This window comes from Canis aureus, chromosome 8 (assembly GCF_053574225.1).
Source record: "Canis aureus isolate CA01 chromosome 8, VMU_Caureus_v.1.0, whole genome shotgun sequence".
Classification (NCBI taxonomy): Eukaryota; Metazoa; Chordata; class Mammalia; order Carnivora; family Canidae; genus Canis; species Canis aureus.
The window spans coordinates 41,933,853-41,952,056 of record NC_135618.1 but is presented as its reverse complement, the minus strand read 5'-3'; the positions used below and the strand labels follow the sequence as shown (position 1 = coordinate 41,952,056).

The window sequence follows — 18,204 nt, the reverse complement described above, 5'->3', positions numbered from 1 at the left end:
CACAGTGGTTGTTAGCAGCATGGACTTGAAAATTAGACCGATGAATTGAGTTGAAGACTCTTCTCTTCTACTTATTAGCTCTTTGACCTTAAAACAAGTTACTTAACCTCTCTGAGCCTCAGTTTCCTCATCTGTAAAGTCGAGATGATAGCCAACCCGGTAGCATCATTGTAAGGATTAGAAATCATGTGTGTGGCAATCTGTCCAACAAAATTGATTTCTTCTGGGTCACATCTATATTACATTTCCTAGCTTCTTTGACTGAATTATGACCAATGAAATAGGAGTTGCAATTTTATGTTCTTCTTGGCTAGCCCATTAAGAAATTCCCACCTATGCTTCTCTATGCTGTTTTCCCCCTCTGCTGGCAAAATGTCAACACCAAGGGCAACCTTGGAAGCTATTGAGTGCTGATGGCAGAGTCTCGATCAACTGGGTCTTAGTTCTGTGTCTCAATCAACCTGAACAACTGTATGGAACAAAGCTTCCCAATCCTTTGTCAACTGGGATCACCTGCATTAAATCAGTATTGATAAAGAAATTTCCATTGTGCTAATACAGTTAGGGGCTTATTTATCATCCACTATGACCCTTGGTTATACAAATGTAACATGCTTAGCTAAATTCCTGACATGCAATGAACATTCTGTACCTGTTAGGTATATTATTGAAAAGAAGCCACTTTCTCTGCAAAGCTGGCCAATCTGCCAAAAACCTTGGCAAGTAACATCTCCATTGACTTCATGGAGTCTATTTGATTCATAGAATTAGGTGTAAGCTTTTCTGCTGCAATAAGTAATGAAGTACAAATTGAGGAAATTAGTTATCAATTAGTCATTCGATGGTTGGGAAGGCAGGCGGCAGGCATAAATGGTGCCAGATTAGTTAAGCCATGATAAATTTTATTGCTCTACAAGGATTGGGTCTTTATCCATTACTTCTCAAATTTATCTTTATTATTGGCCCCAGGATAGGAGACAGAGCCTGGATGTAGAAGGAGGTAAGAGACCAGCCACGGCATTTGGGAGATGTAACAAACTCTATAGCAAAGGTGGTCCCCAATGAAGCCGTTTATGGGCCACTGCAAGGGAAAAAGGCACCAAAGAAGCCATGACTCATCTTTCCTTACTGCCCTCTCTATAGGGGTTTCCAGTTTTCCTAGAGAAGTCCCACAGTTTGCATGCCTATAATTATCATACCATACTATAATCCCACAGCATTTTGCATGTCAATGCACTGCAGGAGGTAAGAGGGGATTTTTCAGCTCATCTGGAAGATTTAAGAATTTGGCTCATAGAAATTAAATAACAACTGAAAAAGGAGAAGGCTTGAACCCTTCTGGTCTGGGAATCCCTGTGACCACCTATGATCTTGTATATCTTTCCTCATGCCTATCACAGAATTACTAATTTTTTCATAGCTTTCCATTATGTAATATGATATCCAAATTTTCACCATGACCTCAGAGGCCATCCAAGGTCTGGCACCTGTCTGCTCTTTATCTTCATTTCTTATCCTTCTCCTCTCCTCATCATGTCTTCTAGCTCTGAATGAACTGGCCTTAAGTTGCTGATATTAATTCCTGGCCTGGGAGAAAGGGTCTTCTTTTATGGTCACCTTAGGCCCTTTAGGTCATAGGTAAAGTTTCAGGAGAAGCCACTGGCTTAGTCTACATAACACCCAATAGCCACAGTCATCAACAATCCAACCAATAGGGTCAGGCTGGACCAAAGCAATGAGCTCCTAATTGAAACTCTCCCATGGGTGTCTGGGTGACTCAGTTGGTTAAGCATTTGCCTTCAGCTCAGGTCGTGATCTCAGGTCCTGGGATGGGTTCTGCATTGGGCTCCCTGCTTAGTGGGGAGTCTGCTTCTCCTTCTCCCTCTGTTCCCCACCCATACTCTGTCTCTCTCAAGGAAAGAAAGAGAGAAAGAAAGAAAGAGAGGAAAGAAAGAAAGAGAGGAAAGAAAGAAAAAGAAAGAAAGAAAGAAGAAAGAAAGAAAGAAAGAAAGAAAGAAAGAAAGAAAAGAAAAGAAAAGAAAAGAAAAGAAAAGAGAAGAAAAGAAAAGAAAAGAAAAGAAAAGAAAAGAAAAGAAAAGAAAAGAAAAGAAAAGAAGAGGAGAGGAGAGGAGAGGAGAGGAGAGGAGAGGAAAAGAAAAGAAAAGAAAAGAAAAGAAAAGAAAAGAAAAGAAAAGAAAAGAAAAGAAAGACAGATACTCTTGGCTCCAATCTAATCCTTACTTAGCTGCCAGTCATCAACTAAAAATCTTCTTTCCTTCCCTCCCTCGCTCCCTCCCTCCCTTTCTTCTTTCTTTTTAAAGAAACAGCAGGTGAGAGAGCAGTGGGGGACTGGGGAGCAGAGGGAGAGACAGTATTTTAAAGAGGCTCCATGCCCAGTACAGAGCCTGACATAGGATTTGATATTAAGACCCTGAAATCATGACTTGAGCTGAGATCAAGAGTCAGCCACTCAACCAACTGAGCTACTCACATACCCCTAGACTCTCCTACTTTATGATAGCTAACACACACTCGGCAGGTACAAGGAATGATACCAAGGATGTCATATATACTAAACATTTAATAAGAACTTTAGAGGTAAGTTACCATTATTATCCTTATTTTACTCATGAAGCTTCAAAAAGTTAAGGACTTTATGTGTAGAAATTCCTAGATTCAAAACCAAGTATTCTGGCTTTCAATTAGCATATATATATATTTTTTAAAGATGAAGGTTTTTTTTTTAAGATTTATTTATTTATTTATTCATGAGAGACAGAGAGAGGGAGAGAGAGAGAGGCAGAGACACAGGCAGAGGGAGAAGCAGGCTCCATGCACCGGGAGCCCGACGTTGGATTCGATTCCGGGTCTCCAGGATCAGGCCCTGGGCTGAAGGCAGCGCTAAACCGCTGAGCCACCGGGGCTGCCCTCAATTAGCATATTATGCCAACTCCAGTAAAATATTTATATGTCCAAGTTTACCCTCAAAACTCCTAAAAGTTTTCCATAAAGTACAAAATATGTGGTTTTGCATTATTAACACTTGTACCTTATTCACGGAAGCCATCAAGCTAGATTAGAAAAAGAATCAGAAAGAAAGGCTATATGCTGATATCAGATAATTATCATATAGCTAGAGGTTAATGGGTAATAATAGAGAATCCCGTATTATTCCTGCTTTCCTATAGGGTTCAGGCCTTTGATTTCCTATTAAGACCCTATCACCTCAACACAATTCTCTACTTATTTATGGATACGAAAATTTAATGAGATTGAATGATATAATGGAGGGGTACCTTATACAGAGAATAGCAGGAGTATGCTAATAAATGCTTAATAACCAGATCTCGGGGCAGCAGGTAGAGGAAACCACTGGTCTGTAGCGTTTTCTAGTTTCCATGGTTTAAATACTCTCATGATGGCCAATTTCAAGCTGCTGATATGACATAAACTAACTGGCAGATTTCCTTAAATTTTGACCATCAGCTCTCACTGGCCAGGACAAGCTGGCTCCAGCATACCATTAGAGGACAGGCCCTACAGACAGTTCTGAGAAAGTAAAGAAATTCCAAAGTATATACTTAGAGGGATTCTTTCTGCCATATGGAAGTAGAGTTGTAACTCTTTTCTCAAGTGAAAAATGCAGCCTAAATTTTATGCAATTATATTCTAAATTTTTTGAGACTAAATAGTAAAACAACAAGCAGCATACAAAGTCTAGAATTTGTAGACAGCTTACACCAATGAATATTTTTTCTCTTAAATGTTCTACATAATAGCACTAAAATCTTTATTTCTAAATTTTTAATAAGCACATTATGAAGACTGAGCTATACCAAAAGAAAACCATCACTAAAGTGTAGTATATGAAAACACAGAGATTTGCACTCTTTTTGAACACTGTTCTGTGTAAGTTTTCCTTTCTTACTAATTTCTTTCAGTTTACTTTGAAATACAATATACATCTCAAAGTTGCATGGATCCAAAGTAGTGTGCCTAAAGTTCTTTATCCAAACTTGTCTAAGTTACTCACTGGTTTCATGAAATCATATTGCCTCTCCTCTCCAGTCTAACAGATGTAATTCAAAGAGTTGAGTTACCAGGTTTTTCTGAAATCTTGTAAAATGTCTGTTCATCCTTGACTGGGGGAGGCATTCTCTCTGAAGAAAGAAAAGAAGGATCCTGTGACCCATGAAGCAGACTACCTCCTGGAAAGCACAGTGCCATAATATGAGGGCCCAAAAGCTCGGTGAGTGGTAAAACTGGAAGGGAGCCCTTCAAATGGTTTTAATATCCTAATGTTTGGGATCAAAGATAAACCTTGTCAATTTGGGATCAATGTCATTTTTCCCTCTCTTTTTAAACAGTTGATATTATACAAATATGCTACTTTTCATTTCTTCTGGGCCACTACCCACACCAAATATTCCTCACCTTCAGGGCAGTCCTGGGATGGGCAAGGCTTTTTGCTACCCTGTATCCATGTGACTTCTGGTAAATGTCTTGCCCTCTCTGATCCTCAGAATTCATCCTGCCTGGATTGAGAACACTATGGTCCACCAGGTTCACCCTGGCGCTTCTATCCCTCCTGAGACCAAGGACAACTATATGTATCTATTTGATTTTAAGCAGAAGTCTATGTTGGACATATTAACTTCTTTATTCAGTGGAGAGGGTATCTGCCCACTGGCTTCACAGAGGTGTCAAATGACATAATGGATATGAAAACTCTATGGGGAGAAAAGAAAGATAAGAGCTTCACAAATGTAAGGCATTATTAATGTTAATTACTTGCCAGTGATATGCACAATGCCTAGAATCAGTGAATTCTAGAGCTGGGAAGAAACTTTATAATCACCCAGTCTAATCCATCATTTCTCTAACACAGCCTGCAGAGAGAGGTCCTTAAACTGCCTGGGTCAGAGAGAAAGCAAGATTCCTTCACAACAGGTCACCTAATTCCAGGAAAAATGACTACCGTTTTCTGATGCTGATTTGGGTGACAAAAACATTTTATTTCATTTTATCTCAGATCTATGTGAGTGGATAAATGGCTCCTGCCTCCCCCTACAAGCCAAAAAATCCCAAATTATATTGCTTGCCAATTCCTGCTGTGTAAATACTTCACTATGGCCAATTTCAAGTTATCAACATGAAGCCACTGAATATGGACTTGTGAAGAGACCTATGCTACTGGATCCCGCGGTCCAGTATCATTCCGGCAGCCCACATGGCTGAATTTAAAACTTCTGAGTCTCTGACCTCAAGAGATTCCACAAGAAGCTGTGGAGTCAGATTTGTGAAGAGATAATTAAACACACAAGGTCATCAGAGTAAGAGTAGAGAAAGTGGATTTAAGGCACTGTGGGCCTCCAGAGGAAGGAACAAGTTATTAAAAAGCAGCTACAGAAAGGAGGCGGTCTTTGAGATGGGGGTTTGTAGACTGTGTAGGAGCACGCTAGATGAGCAAGGTGACAAGTAACAGGAAAGAACACAAAGGGAGAGCATGACACAAGCAAAGGCAAAAAAAAAATAAAATAAAAAAAGACTGTTTTCAGGGCATAGTTATCAGTTAGACGTGGTTTAAATTATTACACTAAAGCAGCGCCCAGCCCAAAAGTGGGTGGCAAGATGAAGAGATCCTCTAGAAGTCTCTCTTTCATAAGATATGCCCTTTCCACTGATGGGGCGCAAACACTCTAGGTAAGCGTTGACAGAAATACAATACAATCTACACATGTGATTTTAAATTTTCTAGTAGCCACATTAAAGCAAGCAAAAATAGGGATCCCTGGGTGGCGCAGCGGTTTAGCGCCTGCCTTTGGCCCAGGGCGCGATCCTGGAGATCCAGGATCGAATCCCACGTGGGGCTCCCGGTGCATGGAGCCTGCTTCTCCCTCTGCCTGTGTCTCTGCCTCTCTCTCTCTCTCTGTGTGACTATCATTAAAAAAAAAAAAAAAAAAAAAGCAAGCAAAAATAAATTGGTAAAATTATCTTTGAAATAGGTTTTGTTTAACCCACTATGTAAAAAATATGATCATCTTAATACGCGGCTCTAACCATGTTTCAAGGGCTGGGTAGACATGTGGCTAATGGCTCCTGGTAGTGGATGGTACAGTACCAAGGGGGCCTAATCTTATGAAAATGTAAAATTAGTCCCCAGGGCACAGGTGCTGGATGGGTGCTGTGTGGTTTGGGAAACTTCCGACGTGTCTGGTCTCCGTGGCATTGCCTCTGCTGGGCACTTGATTATAACCCACAATGGGTGGCATCAGCCAGTAGAAACAGAGAACAAAAGTTGCCCACCCAGTGCCTCAATTAAATTTACCCCAGGGATGTAAGTGCTCTAGCTTCTACTTCTTCAGCTGATTAAAGACATGTCTGGAGACATAGAGGATGTATCTATAACCTAACACATCTACTCCCTTTCTCCATTCTTCCCAGCTATGAAACAACAGAGTATCTACCTTTCAGGGGAGTTGGAACATTAAAATAAGCTCATCTGAGAAGAACATTTAGGAGACCAGGCTAATGGTAAGTGATAATAATCCTTCACTCTTTATTGTTATGCATAACATGCATCCTGCCTGATACAACGTGTGCTCATTGAGGGTTTGTTGCCTCTATTATCGTACAGATATGATGCTGACTGCATCTTCTTTCCAACCCTCAAGGCTCTTGCAGCCTGGACTACCCTGTGTCCTACTTGGGTGGGAGGGCAGGTGGGTATCCACCTGAAGCCCTATGCTTCATGAACCCTTCTCAAGCTTACAGAGGTCCTCACTTTTTTTTTTTTTTTTGAAGTCCTATAGGACATCTAGTCTGTCAGGCACAACTAGACCCTCAGTCAAGACCAGTTGGACACTCAATGCCCAAAACTTACTATGTAGATACCTTGTCCAACAATCCTATGGAGTTGAATACAGGATGTTAGTGGATACCTACTGTTTGTCAGACATTCTTGTGGCTCCTGAAGACGTAAAAGCGATCAGAACTGTTGCATCCATTTGAGAGCACCTGAATTTAGAAGTCTCCTTCAGAACAAGAAATATATCCCCACTTTTACCTTTTCAAATGATTGATAAAAGCACCGGACTCACAGAAGCCGTTCTAATACCTTCTGATGGATTAAGAAGAAAAAAATAAAAATATAAGAAAGACAAACCTCAAATTTCCCAGAAGGAGCGTTCACCATTTGGACCAAACGATAGAGAAACTTAAGCCCCTCATCCTATCACTCCCTGAAAACTCTTATGCTCCAGAATCAGAATACCTCTCATTACATGGACACTGCATTGTTTAAAAGTCTGATTTAATATTTCCCCTTACTTTTGAAATTCTCCCAGGTTTCAGGCTGCCGAAGGACTGGGCAAAGCAGAGTATTTCTAGTCAATGATAGCATTATCATATGATTCCTGTTAATCCCCAAATGCTGGAAATAGCACACCTAGTATTTAGCAAAAGTTTGGCTTCTTAATACAGCAGGTATTAGGGTAGGCATTAGGTGTTTTAGATAGAGAGAATCGCATATCCCTTTCCTACCCTACATGTTTTTTTTTTTTTCTTTAACAAAGTTTCTTCTCAAAGTTTCACTTTAAATATAAAATATGTCCTTGTGGAAGCTGTTACAAATGTCACCACTTTAACCGGCCCAAATTTATGGTGGCATTGAATTTTAATGGAGCCATAAATGTCTGATGTAATGGTGATATATGCATCGCAATAAATTGTTATAGAGAAATATAAAAATAAGTGTAAGATAAAAGATTGTGTATAAAATATGTTTTTATATCTCCTTTAATGATTAAAAATCATACAAACTTGATATTCTAAATCACTTGGAATAGCCATTGTGGCTCAGAGAACATTTTCTCCCCTGAAAGTCTTTCCCAGGCTGAGTTGATGATTCTGTGGTCAGAAATCACATCGGCTTTAATGAGGACATTTAAGATGATTTTTATGTTGACGTGGGAAAAAAAGTAATTAGCATTAAAGAAGATGGAGATGATGACATCAATGACCCTTTGCCTTGGGAATGGTCCTCTGGAACTGACAGGATTGATGGGTCTGTGGCCTCGTGACAACTCCTGCTGTCTTCAGGGCGACCCTAACACTCGCCCGGTGTCTTGAAGTGACTTGGCAGCTCCAAGGACAGATCAGGAAAGAGGGAGAGGACAGGAGTAAGCAGCAGGAGGTGAGGCACTCGTTGTGGGGGGTGGGGGTGGGGGGAGGAGTTGAACAGAAGTGGCTGCCTATGATGCTGGCTCTGTCCCAGCTTCACCACAGATTTGCCTGGATGAGCACCTTCACCTTTCCAAGCCTCAGTTTTCTCATATACAAAATGGAGGTGATAATAGCATCAAGGTATGGGCATCTTTATTTTTTACCACATGCCTCCATTAACCTATTTCCGGTGCTGCCCCTAATGTTCATTGGAGCACCTACTTCAATGCAGGTGGAGTTAGAGCTTAGTGTAGCAGGGGAGTATGTGTTAAATGGAGACATCCCTGCAGCCATAGTGATCTTTTCAAGGATGGGCATGTGAACCCCCATTTAAGCCCAAGAGAAGCCATGATACTTATTGGAACTTTGGGGACAAGAAAAGATACTTTTCTGCTGGACTTCACCCTGAAAGAATGTAGGCTTGAGTCGCTGTAGCCCTTTTGCCACCACGACAACCTGTCTGAACATGGTACCAAGAAGTGGAAAGAGAAATCAAGAAATTAGGAGAAAGACTGGAGCCAGGAACATCCTTTAAGTCCCTGGATCCAGCCATGCCTGAAGCCAGAGACTCCTGGATTTTTCAGTTGCGTGAGCTGACAAATTCTCTTTCTGCTTTTCATCATTTAAGGTTGGGTTTTCGGTAGCCATATGAGTCCTAAGTGGTAGAATAAGTCATACTTTTGCTGTGAGGATGAGTGAGATAATCCACACAATGTTCTTTGCACAGTACCTGACGAACAAGTCTCAGTAAGTGTTGGCTAATGCTATTATCATCATGACGAGACTGACTGCAGCCAGCCTGTGTCTTGGGGGCTCCGCTGCACACATGTTTGGCAGGGCCCCTTCGGGATCTCCAGGGATCATGCCACGTTTGGTGACCTGCTGCCCTGTGCTCCCCTCACTTCTGATGATTGATTGCCAGGGCACCTGGTGAATATTAACACTGGCCCTGGCTCTCCAGGGAGCCCCCACACTGTGAAGTCCTGAAAGTCAGCCTCCTCCCCTTGTGTTTGCTTCCTCCCAGCCTGGCTCCCCACAGCCGCTGTGCCCTCTCTACCCTCGGGATGTGGCTCCACTGCCAACAAGCTTTAGGCTTCTGTTTGCTGTGGAAAAATACCAAGTTCAAAGAGAGCTGCTGAGTAGCACTGACCCCTCCCGCAGCTGGCCACACACTCTTTCCAGCAGCCTGTCATCGTGTAGCCTCATCCCACCTTCTCTGTCTCTAGCTGTGGTTTGCACCCATTTCTCTTTCTTACCCTTCTTATCTTCCTACCGAGCTTGCAAAAAATGGCATGCAGACTGCTACACTAAGCTCTAACTCAGGGCATCAGCTTCCGAGTAAACTCTTCTCCAACAAGACAGATATTGGTCCCAGCTCCACACACCTTCCTTTTTACTCCTGGAATTCCTAGTGTGGCATCTTCAGGTGCACAATAAACACCAAAGCATGGGCATCTGTCTCTGTCATGGAAAGTTCTCCAGTTTTCTCTCCTTCTACATTAGAGCTCCCTTTCCCTACAGATGGCCCTTATCTACATAAGGGCCAAGGAAAAAATGTTTTCCAAATGGCCACACCTCTTTACCAGCACTCCTTCATTTTATTTTGCTGTAACATTTATCACCTTCTAATAGTCCCTGTAATTTATGGATTCATTTTTACTGTCTGTTTCTTTCCACTCCTAGAACGCAAGCCTCATGATGTCAGGGATTCTTGACTGTTTTGCTGCTGCTGGACTCTCAGAGCCTGGGACAGGGTCAGACACACAGAACACTGTGTGAGTGCTCAACAAATACATGCTGGATGTTAAATACTTGATTGGGACATCCTTAATGTCCATGTTCCTCTGTTTTCATTTGTTTGTTCTCTCTTCCTTCCTCCCTTCTGTCTGCCCTTGCTCAAACAATTATTCATACCTACCAAGTGTGAAAGAGACATAATTCCCACATTTAAGGAGCATATAATCCCATGGACAAAACATCTACTTAAACCAGGAACAATAAGACATGGTAACTACTAGAAAAATCTCAGAATGTTCGGGGAGCAAGACAAAAAGGAATTTTCTCTAAACATGGTATGAGTAGGAGTCAGCCTGTCTTTGCCAGAGAGAAGAAAAACCCATGGAAAGCCAATCCTACCATGAGTTCATCCATCTTCCCTTGCTTTGTGCTTCAATACTGATATTCATGAAACCCCTCTAGCCAAGGTTTAGATTAGCCAGCTGATTTCAGCAGAAGTTAATGTCTGGTATTTTACTGTGATATATTTACAAAGAGCCATAAATAAATTCTGGGCTGTGTGCTGTGGGAGCCCCCAAATTCAAATGTCCCAGTGGAAAATCTGAAGCTGGACTGAAAACAATGGAATGCACTTCATGCCTCCTTTAGATTTAGCTTAATAAAAAAAAAAAAAAAGAAAGAAAGTTTTATCAAGATATAACTTACATACATGTTATCCATTTAAAGTATAAAAGTCAATGGTGTTTAGTTTATTGACAGAGTTCTACAGCCATCATGACTGGTATGGGCTCTGTTTTAAGGGAAATTTCGGGGTAGGAAGGAAAACTCTAAGCACCCTTCACTTAGTGAGAAACATAGATTTACTGACATACAAAAAATAGGATAAGGAGCCAAATAGGGGCAGGATAATGTGGGAAATTGTGGAACATGGGTGAGACTAAGCAATGTTAAGCCAAAATATTTTTTCCAGAGTTTTTTTTTTTTAAATGATACAGATCTTGTGTGATTAACACCACTTGCCGAAATAAGGCATCCAATGGAAAGGCGACACATGTTGGACCCCATGTAAATTATGGAAAATGCAAGATACCCACCATTGTCAGCCCTGTTTCACTGGGGAGGTGTTCAAGCAAAGAGAGAGGGGGTATTAAGACAGAATCAGAGAGAGAAAGATAGGGAGAAATTGAGGAGGAGAAGGAAACAGTGGAGGGAGGGACAGAAGGAGGGGGAAAGGAGGAGAGCGCACGATTGAAAAAGAGACAGGAAGACAGATTCACAGACACACAAACAGATGGAGGGAAAGGCAGAGACACAGAGAGATAGACACATGCAGATGGAGAGAGGGGAGGGGGCAGAAAGAGACAGAGACAGACGGTCAGAGAGACACTGGCACAGGAAAATACAGAGAGATACACAGAGGCTGTTTAAAAAATAAATTAAGAAAAAAAATTTAAAATCTACCCTGCCTTCATATTGAACCCTTCCCAGAGTGATCAAATGCCCTGCCCTGCTCCCTCCAGGCTACCCAGAAAATAGAATGCCAGAGTCCTTCTCACCCCAGGAAGCAGGAAGGGGTGTGGGGGAGGAGGGAACCAGAAGCTGGGACAAGAAGTGGCCCCATATGGCCGTGGGTGGCTGAGTCGCACCTCCCCCCAGTGCTACTCTGGTGCACTTTTAGCAAAATGGGAAGGATCTCAGGGAGTGTTGCTTAGTGACAGGTCTGATTCTGAAACAAAGGAGGCAGCCCAGTATTTCAAAGCCCTAGACCCTGAGGCTCCCCAAACACAGGTCCCAGCATCTCTCCTAGATGCTGAGTTCACTTCATGTCTACATGAAACGGACCGCAGGATTCTAGGTGCCCAGGCTTACAGCAAAGGGGTGAAGAGCCACTCCACCGGGCTATAGGTACCCACATGGCCCTTTTTCATCATCGTAGCTGGTAGTTTAGTGAAATGCATGAGACCGTGGAAGCCAGAATCCCTCTGGGGGCTCTAAGGCCGGGCACACCTTTGTCACTGCTCTCTCTGCACGCGGGAAGATTGCCATAACATCCCAGCTTGAAAGAGCGCACAAGTGCCCAGGCCTTTACCTACCTGGTGCACACGCATGACATGAACATGGACGTAGCTTCCTGAAGGAGGTGCATGCATGCTCCCATTACCCTCACAACTGGGTCCTTCTCTACTCAGCTGGCACCCACGGACATACTTAGTAACCAGGACAGGGGCAAAGTTGAGGTGGAAGTGAGGAGGAAATCACAGAGAGGCAGAGAAGGGACGAGATGATGTTCCCAGACATCTTGAAGAGAATAAGCTGCTTCAAGAGGACAAAGATGCATTTTTAACACCAAGGCCATGGGGCGTCTTTGCGGGGAGGAAGTCAAGGCATGATGGAGAAGGAGCCAGGGAATCGTCCTGCTCTGATCTGCAGAGTTCCAGGACTAGCATTGCCCAGATTTGAGTAAAAGCCTTGGGAACCACGAAATGTAGAAAGATTTGAAGGTTTCCCCTCAACACCACAGACTGCCCTGATCCCTTCCTCTGTGACCACAGGTGCATGATGTATAGAAACCAAAGAACTAAGGAAAACTGGACAAACTAGCACTGTAAGGAATGGCACCATTATTCCCACCATTGTGGGCTGTACATATTTCTCTTGTGCTGCACCTTTCTTGGAGACAGCTTTCCTTTCCCTTTCCTCCTTTTTCAGTGGCCAGTTTAATTCAGCCGAGTTCAACTGCACATCTGCTACATGCCAGATCCTGTGCTAAGTCCTGAAGTTGCAGTAAATAGTACCACATCCTTGCCTGGGATGAACTTACTGTCCAGGGTAGAAGATATAAAATCATCCCAGAGCCACCCACGTGCAAGTTTGGATGTTGGCACTGATGAGGAAAATGTCATCAAGTGCACCCTGAGTCTCATTAACCTAGCTCTGAGCTCAATGGACTTAAGTGAGATTATCAATTCAGCTGAAGATCAAAAACTGATGCTACCTTATTTCCTTGCCAAGGTTTTTTTTTTTTTTTTTTTTTTTTCCAATGGCAAGTCTCCATAGGGCTCAGTGGAAAGCAGGTTTCAGGGGTTGGGAAGTAAAGCATATAGTCTCAGCCATGCCCCAGCTGGCAAGAAGTACATTAAATGAGGCAGGGGTTGAGGAAGCAGAGGTTTCTTCCAACTATAAACAGCCCAGGGAAGTACATGGTGAAGGATGGGTATGGATACAGTTGGTAGGGAAAGGTGGACATGGGAAAGGGGAGAAGAGTGAGAGGGAAGTAGGAAAGGAGAAAGACAGAATGGAAGCGAGACAGGAAGGAGAGAGGGGCCATTTGGGAGAAGTCTGTACAGGCAGACAAGGGTAACATCATGAGGGCTGACCTTGGGTATTAAGTGACCATGCAGAGTTCAAACACTTTCTGGGCATGAAAGCCCAAATTCCTTAACCTGACCCAAACCAGGTAAATCCACTAGACATGTCACCTTGTCACCTTGCTGTAGCTATTCCATTGACAGCATTGCTGCTTGGAAGGATGTTCTAGGACTGGAGACAAGAGAGGGCACTTGCATGTTGGATGTGATCTTTGAATTAGTGGGAGATATGAGTGTTTATGACCATTTGCTCCCCCAGCAGTCTTCCTTCACTCCACTTCTACCAGATGAGGATTGAACGTACCCAGAAGCCAACAGTTTATGAGTCTTTTGCATAACTCAGCAGCAGCTAGAAGTTTATATATTCTTATATGTCAAAGTGTAGGATTAGAAACCTAATGTTAGTCCCCAGTCCTTTTTTTTCCCCCTAATTCTGAATTTCTGGTCAGGGAAATCTTTAGGTCTAGCAAATTCCTAGAGCATGTCCACACTGACTGTTCCATTTCAAAATGGGGCATTCTGGAGGGCTTAAGTCAGTTTTATAGTCTTAACTCATATACAATAAAATGTACTTTAAAAAAAAATTTCATTTATTCATGAGAGACAAAGTGGGGGCGGCGGGGCACAGACACAGGCAGAGGGTGAACCAGGCTCCATGCAGGGAGCATGATGTTGGACTTGATCCCGGGACTCCAGGATCATGTCCTGGGTCAAAGGCAGGCGCTAAACCGCTGAGCCACCCAGGGATCCCCTAAAATGTACTTGTTTAAGTATATAGTTTGATGAGCTTTGATACATATATAGTTATATAAATTATTATCACAATCAAAACATGGAATATTTCCAGTATCTCTAAAGGTTTTCCCTAATTCAACTTTCTAGATACTAATTGCAGGTAGGTATTCCCCTCAGCCAGGGAGAAAGGTACACTTTCTTTTAAGATTTTATATTTATTTATTCATGAGAGAGAGAAAGAGACAGAGACATAGGCAGAGGGAGAAGGAGGCTCTCCGTGGGAAGCCCGATGTGGGACTCGATCCCAGGACCCCAGGATCACGACCTGGGCCAAAGGCAGATGCTCACCCACTGAGTCACCTAGGTGCCCAATATACTTTATTTTCATTTCTGGAATGAAATCCTCACATTCACACAGGATCAATAAAGACAACAATGTTGAAGACTTAACACCCCATCCTTCATGAATAGTATCCATGAGGTTAGAGAATAAACCTGGCTTTTTCCCCCATGGTACCCCCCAACCTCCTGCAGAGTGTCTGGCATTTAGGGGTTTGGTGGTAAATCACTGTTAAATAGATGCATGAAAAATATATAGGTTGGATCTCAGATTAATTTAAAGACTAGACGGAAAGTATTCATTGCCAAAGGGGGCATGATTTTTTTTTCCAACTTACCAGTGCAGAAACAGAGGCTCAGAGAGGCCTCAAATCAAACACAGCTAGAATTCCAACCATACTCTGCTTGCCCCCAAGGTCTGTACCTTTTAGTCTATGACTTGCTGCCATCTTCATTTCTGCAAATTCTGACAAGCAACCAAAGCCAGTTAGCTCCTATTCACGGGCTGGCCCTCCTAGATAATCACGTTACCAGGAAGCTATCTTGCTCCTAAGTGGCTCTGAGTCTTCCTGGGCCAAGTGTGTTCGGTCCGGCAGTCACTGTTAGTTTCTATAATTTTAATGAAGGAGGGCTTCTCCCTCTTGGCTCCAGGTCTTTAAACTCCTGAATTTTAATAACCAACTCCACTGATGATTTACAAATTTCAAGGCAGGAATTAGCAGAAAATTCCATATTTCATAGATGCTGAATTGGGGCTATTATCTCCATGCAGCAGGTGCCAATTTCCTATCAAATGGTGAAATGCCATAATTATCAGAATTCCATTCAAATTCTAAAAGTAGATAAATAACCAATGGGAATATCATTTATTCATTAGGATATGAAGAAAGGGGAAAATATTACCCTGTTCATGGCTGCAATGAGGCTGCCTTTGCAAGGGAATGCCTAACTCACTGATGCAGGTTGGATGATTCTAGATTTATTAAGCTCTCAGGTCCACAAGAGAGAGGAGCTTCCATTAAACACCTGAACAGATGAGATGATGGGCCTCTGATTGAGGCCAATGTGTGAGATGTGGTGGTGCCTTCTTATTTTTCTTGCAGCTGATAGAAAGACACGTAATAGAAACCACTGAAAAATAACCGCAGACATACTACTTCCTATCATATATGCATCTCCACGGAAGGTACTAGTATCTCTGACAAACAGAAGCTCAGAAAGCCTAAGTCACTTTCCCAAGGACACACAGTTTGTAAGTGACAGATTCAGGTCAGTCAGTCTCCAAAGTCTATGATCAGCTAGTTACATTCCTCAGCAACAGCAAGGTCTCAACATATATCATTTCCTCCCTAACCCTTTTGCCCTATAGCTGGATCCTGAAAGTCCTGGGATGATTTCAGGGGTTTTACCTGTCAGTGGGGATATTGGATAGGAGCCAGAGCTGTGCAGGTAAAGTTCACCCTGGTATCGTTTGTCGTCATCAGTTTAAAGTGAAAGATAGTATTGGGTTTGGGCATCTATAGGAAGGGGGTATTTCAGGTACTTTTGGTCTAGATGGGCAAACTAAAAGTAATCTTGGAACTTTGATCGAAGTAGGGAGAAGGCAAGGGGGCCAAGAGCACATAGTGGTAGGGGCTCATCTGAAACCCCCACATAGACCTGCCTGGGGCTTACTATGGAAGAGAATTTGACCTTGGCTAACCTCAAGGTGTAAGGCTGGCCCAACAAGTAGGGCCACTGCAGAGTGAAGGAGTGTGGATCATAAAGGCTGGGGTCCTGACATGTTGGTGATTTCCTTTGCAATGGAGGAGCTGTTGTCCAAGGTGGGGTAGTACAAGATATCCAACATTCCAGTTGGAGAAGAGGTTCAGATGATGGGGACCATTAGCAGTATTTAATTTAGACAGGGCAAGTCACAGCATGGCTCATGAAAAGAAGGTCAGGCCTGACAAATCTGTTTGAATTCTCTGAATACATCTCAGAATTGGGAGACAATGGTTCCATAATGAGCAATTTATCTGCATTTCAAGGAGGCATCTGATCTAGTATGACAAAACTGATTGATTTGCAAAGGCCAATATGGCACGTTAGCAAAGGGAAATTAAACTGGGACCCAAGGAGTTTAAATCAGAAAAACCTATTTCACCTGAAGAAAAAGGTTTCTTTTAAAAAATAAGGTAGAGGAAATACAAAGGAGATTGGGAGAAGCAGGATCCAGGTTTGGTTGAAGGACAATGGATGGAAGGTCTCCCTCTAAGGACAGTCAACTTTGGCCTCAGGGATGTGATATTGTATGTGGTTAGATGCTGTGAAGCCACTGCTGGTGAATTAACTCCCATGTGTAGCTAACCTGCTAAACCCTGCAGCTTAATGAGGCCAGGTGCCAGCCAAGAGGCTAAGAACCTCAAGATGTGTCATTCTGGACCAGCCCTGGTGGGGGTGGGGGGGAAGGCAGCTTGTTGTGCCGTCCTTGGGAAGCACAGGCTCTATGCCAGGCAGTGATGGCAGCTGGCCCCATCGCTGGTCCTGACAGGTGAGCAAGCCACAGGCGCTCAAATGGCTCTGCCATGTGCCAGCTGTATGACTGTGGACCTTGAACTGCCTCTCCAAGTGTCCTTGTGTGGAAAATGGAGGTCATATGGTCATTCTTATAGCTCAAGGAACAGACCCACAAAGAGGTCCTTGAAGATAAGGATTTATTGTAGGCAACAGAGTTCATAACGCAAGGAACTGTTGTGCCATGTTCATTAACCAACATGCTATCCTTCTCTGCAATGTGTATCAGGCATCATAGAGGATGCCCCAAGTATTTCATTAGTTTTAGGATAAGACTGGAACTGTCTGCTCTCTCCACTCTGACACTTCCCAAGGGAAAGCAAAGCATTAATCAGACTGGGGTTTGCCATCCAGTATGGAACATGTTTATTAGGCAGAACTGGGCAAAGATACCTCCCAATGCATTAGTCTCTCCCAACCCAGCCGATACATGTCTTGTTTCCAATGCCATGTTAATGATGCTGATTTTACTTCATGTACATGGCACAGATCACAGGGATTCCGTGTGAAACACAATGAGAGTTTACTCAGAAAGATTCAAGGGCAAGATAAGTACTCGTTAACTTATTTTCTTCAGGACAGGGCTAATCTCACACACTTCAGTGGGCTGGTGTGAATATTCAACGAAGCAAAGAACATAATGTATCCAGTATGGTGCCATGCACTTAGTAGTACATAAACTGTCCTCTCTCCTCACTTTAAGATTTTATTTATTAGAGAGAGAGAGAGCGCAAGAGAGAGAGCACGAGTGGGGGGAGGTGCAGAGGAAAAGGGAGAAGCAGGCTGCCCACTGAGCTGGGAGCCCAATGCTTTGGGACTTGATCCCAAGACCCTGAGATCATGACCTGGGCCAAAGGGAGATGCTTAACCCACTGAGTCACCCAGGTGCCCCTCTCCTCACTTTCTTTCACTCTACCCAGTGGTCTGTGTGACAGCTGAGGATAGGGACAACAACCTCATAAGAACTGTAGTGAAGGGAAGTGAAGCTCCAAGAAGTCAAATGCCTTCTCCAACCTCTTATAGCTAGGACATGGATCCATGAATTCAACCCCCTGCAGTCTAGTTCCAGAGTTCCTACCCACCACACTATCTTGTCTTCCTGATGATGAAAACACAGAGACCCAGGGTAAGTCCAAGTTTGCTCCTGTAATGATGCCTCATGCCTATACCCCAGCATTGCCTCCAAAAATAGCAGGACAGTCAGCTTTGGACCACAACCCCACTGGGACTTTTGGGTGGGCAAGGG

The 18,204-nt window shown here is 43.1% G+C and overlaps 1 protein-coding gene across 15 annotated transcripts in view; it reads right to left on the bottom strand.

The window, feature by feature from the left end:
• RBFOX1 (RNA binding fox-1 homolog 1) overlaps positions 1 to 18,204 on the bottom strand; it is a 2,042,337-nt gene that overhangs the window by 1,631,529 nt on the left and 392,604 nt on the right. The gene's annotated exons all lie outside the window — the stretch shown is intronic.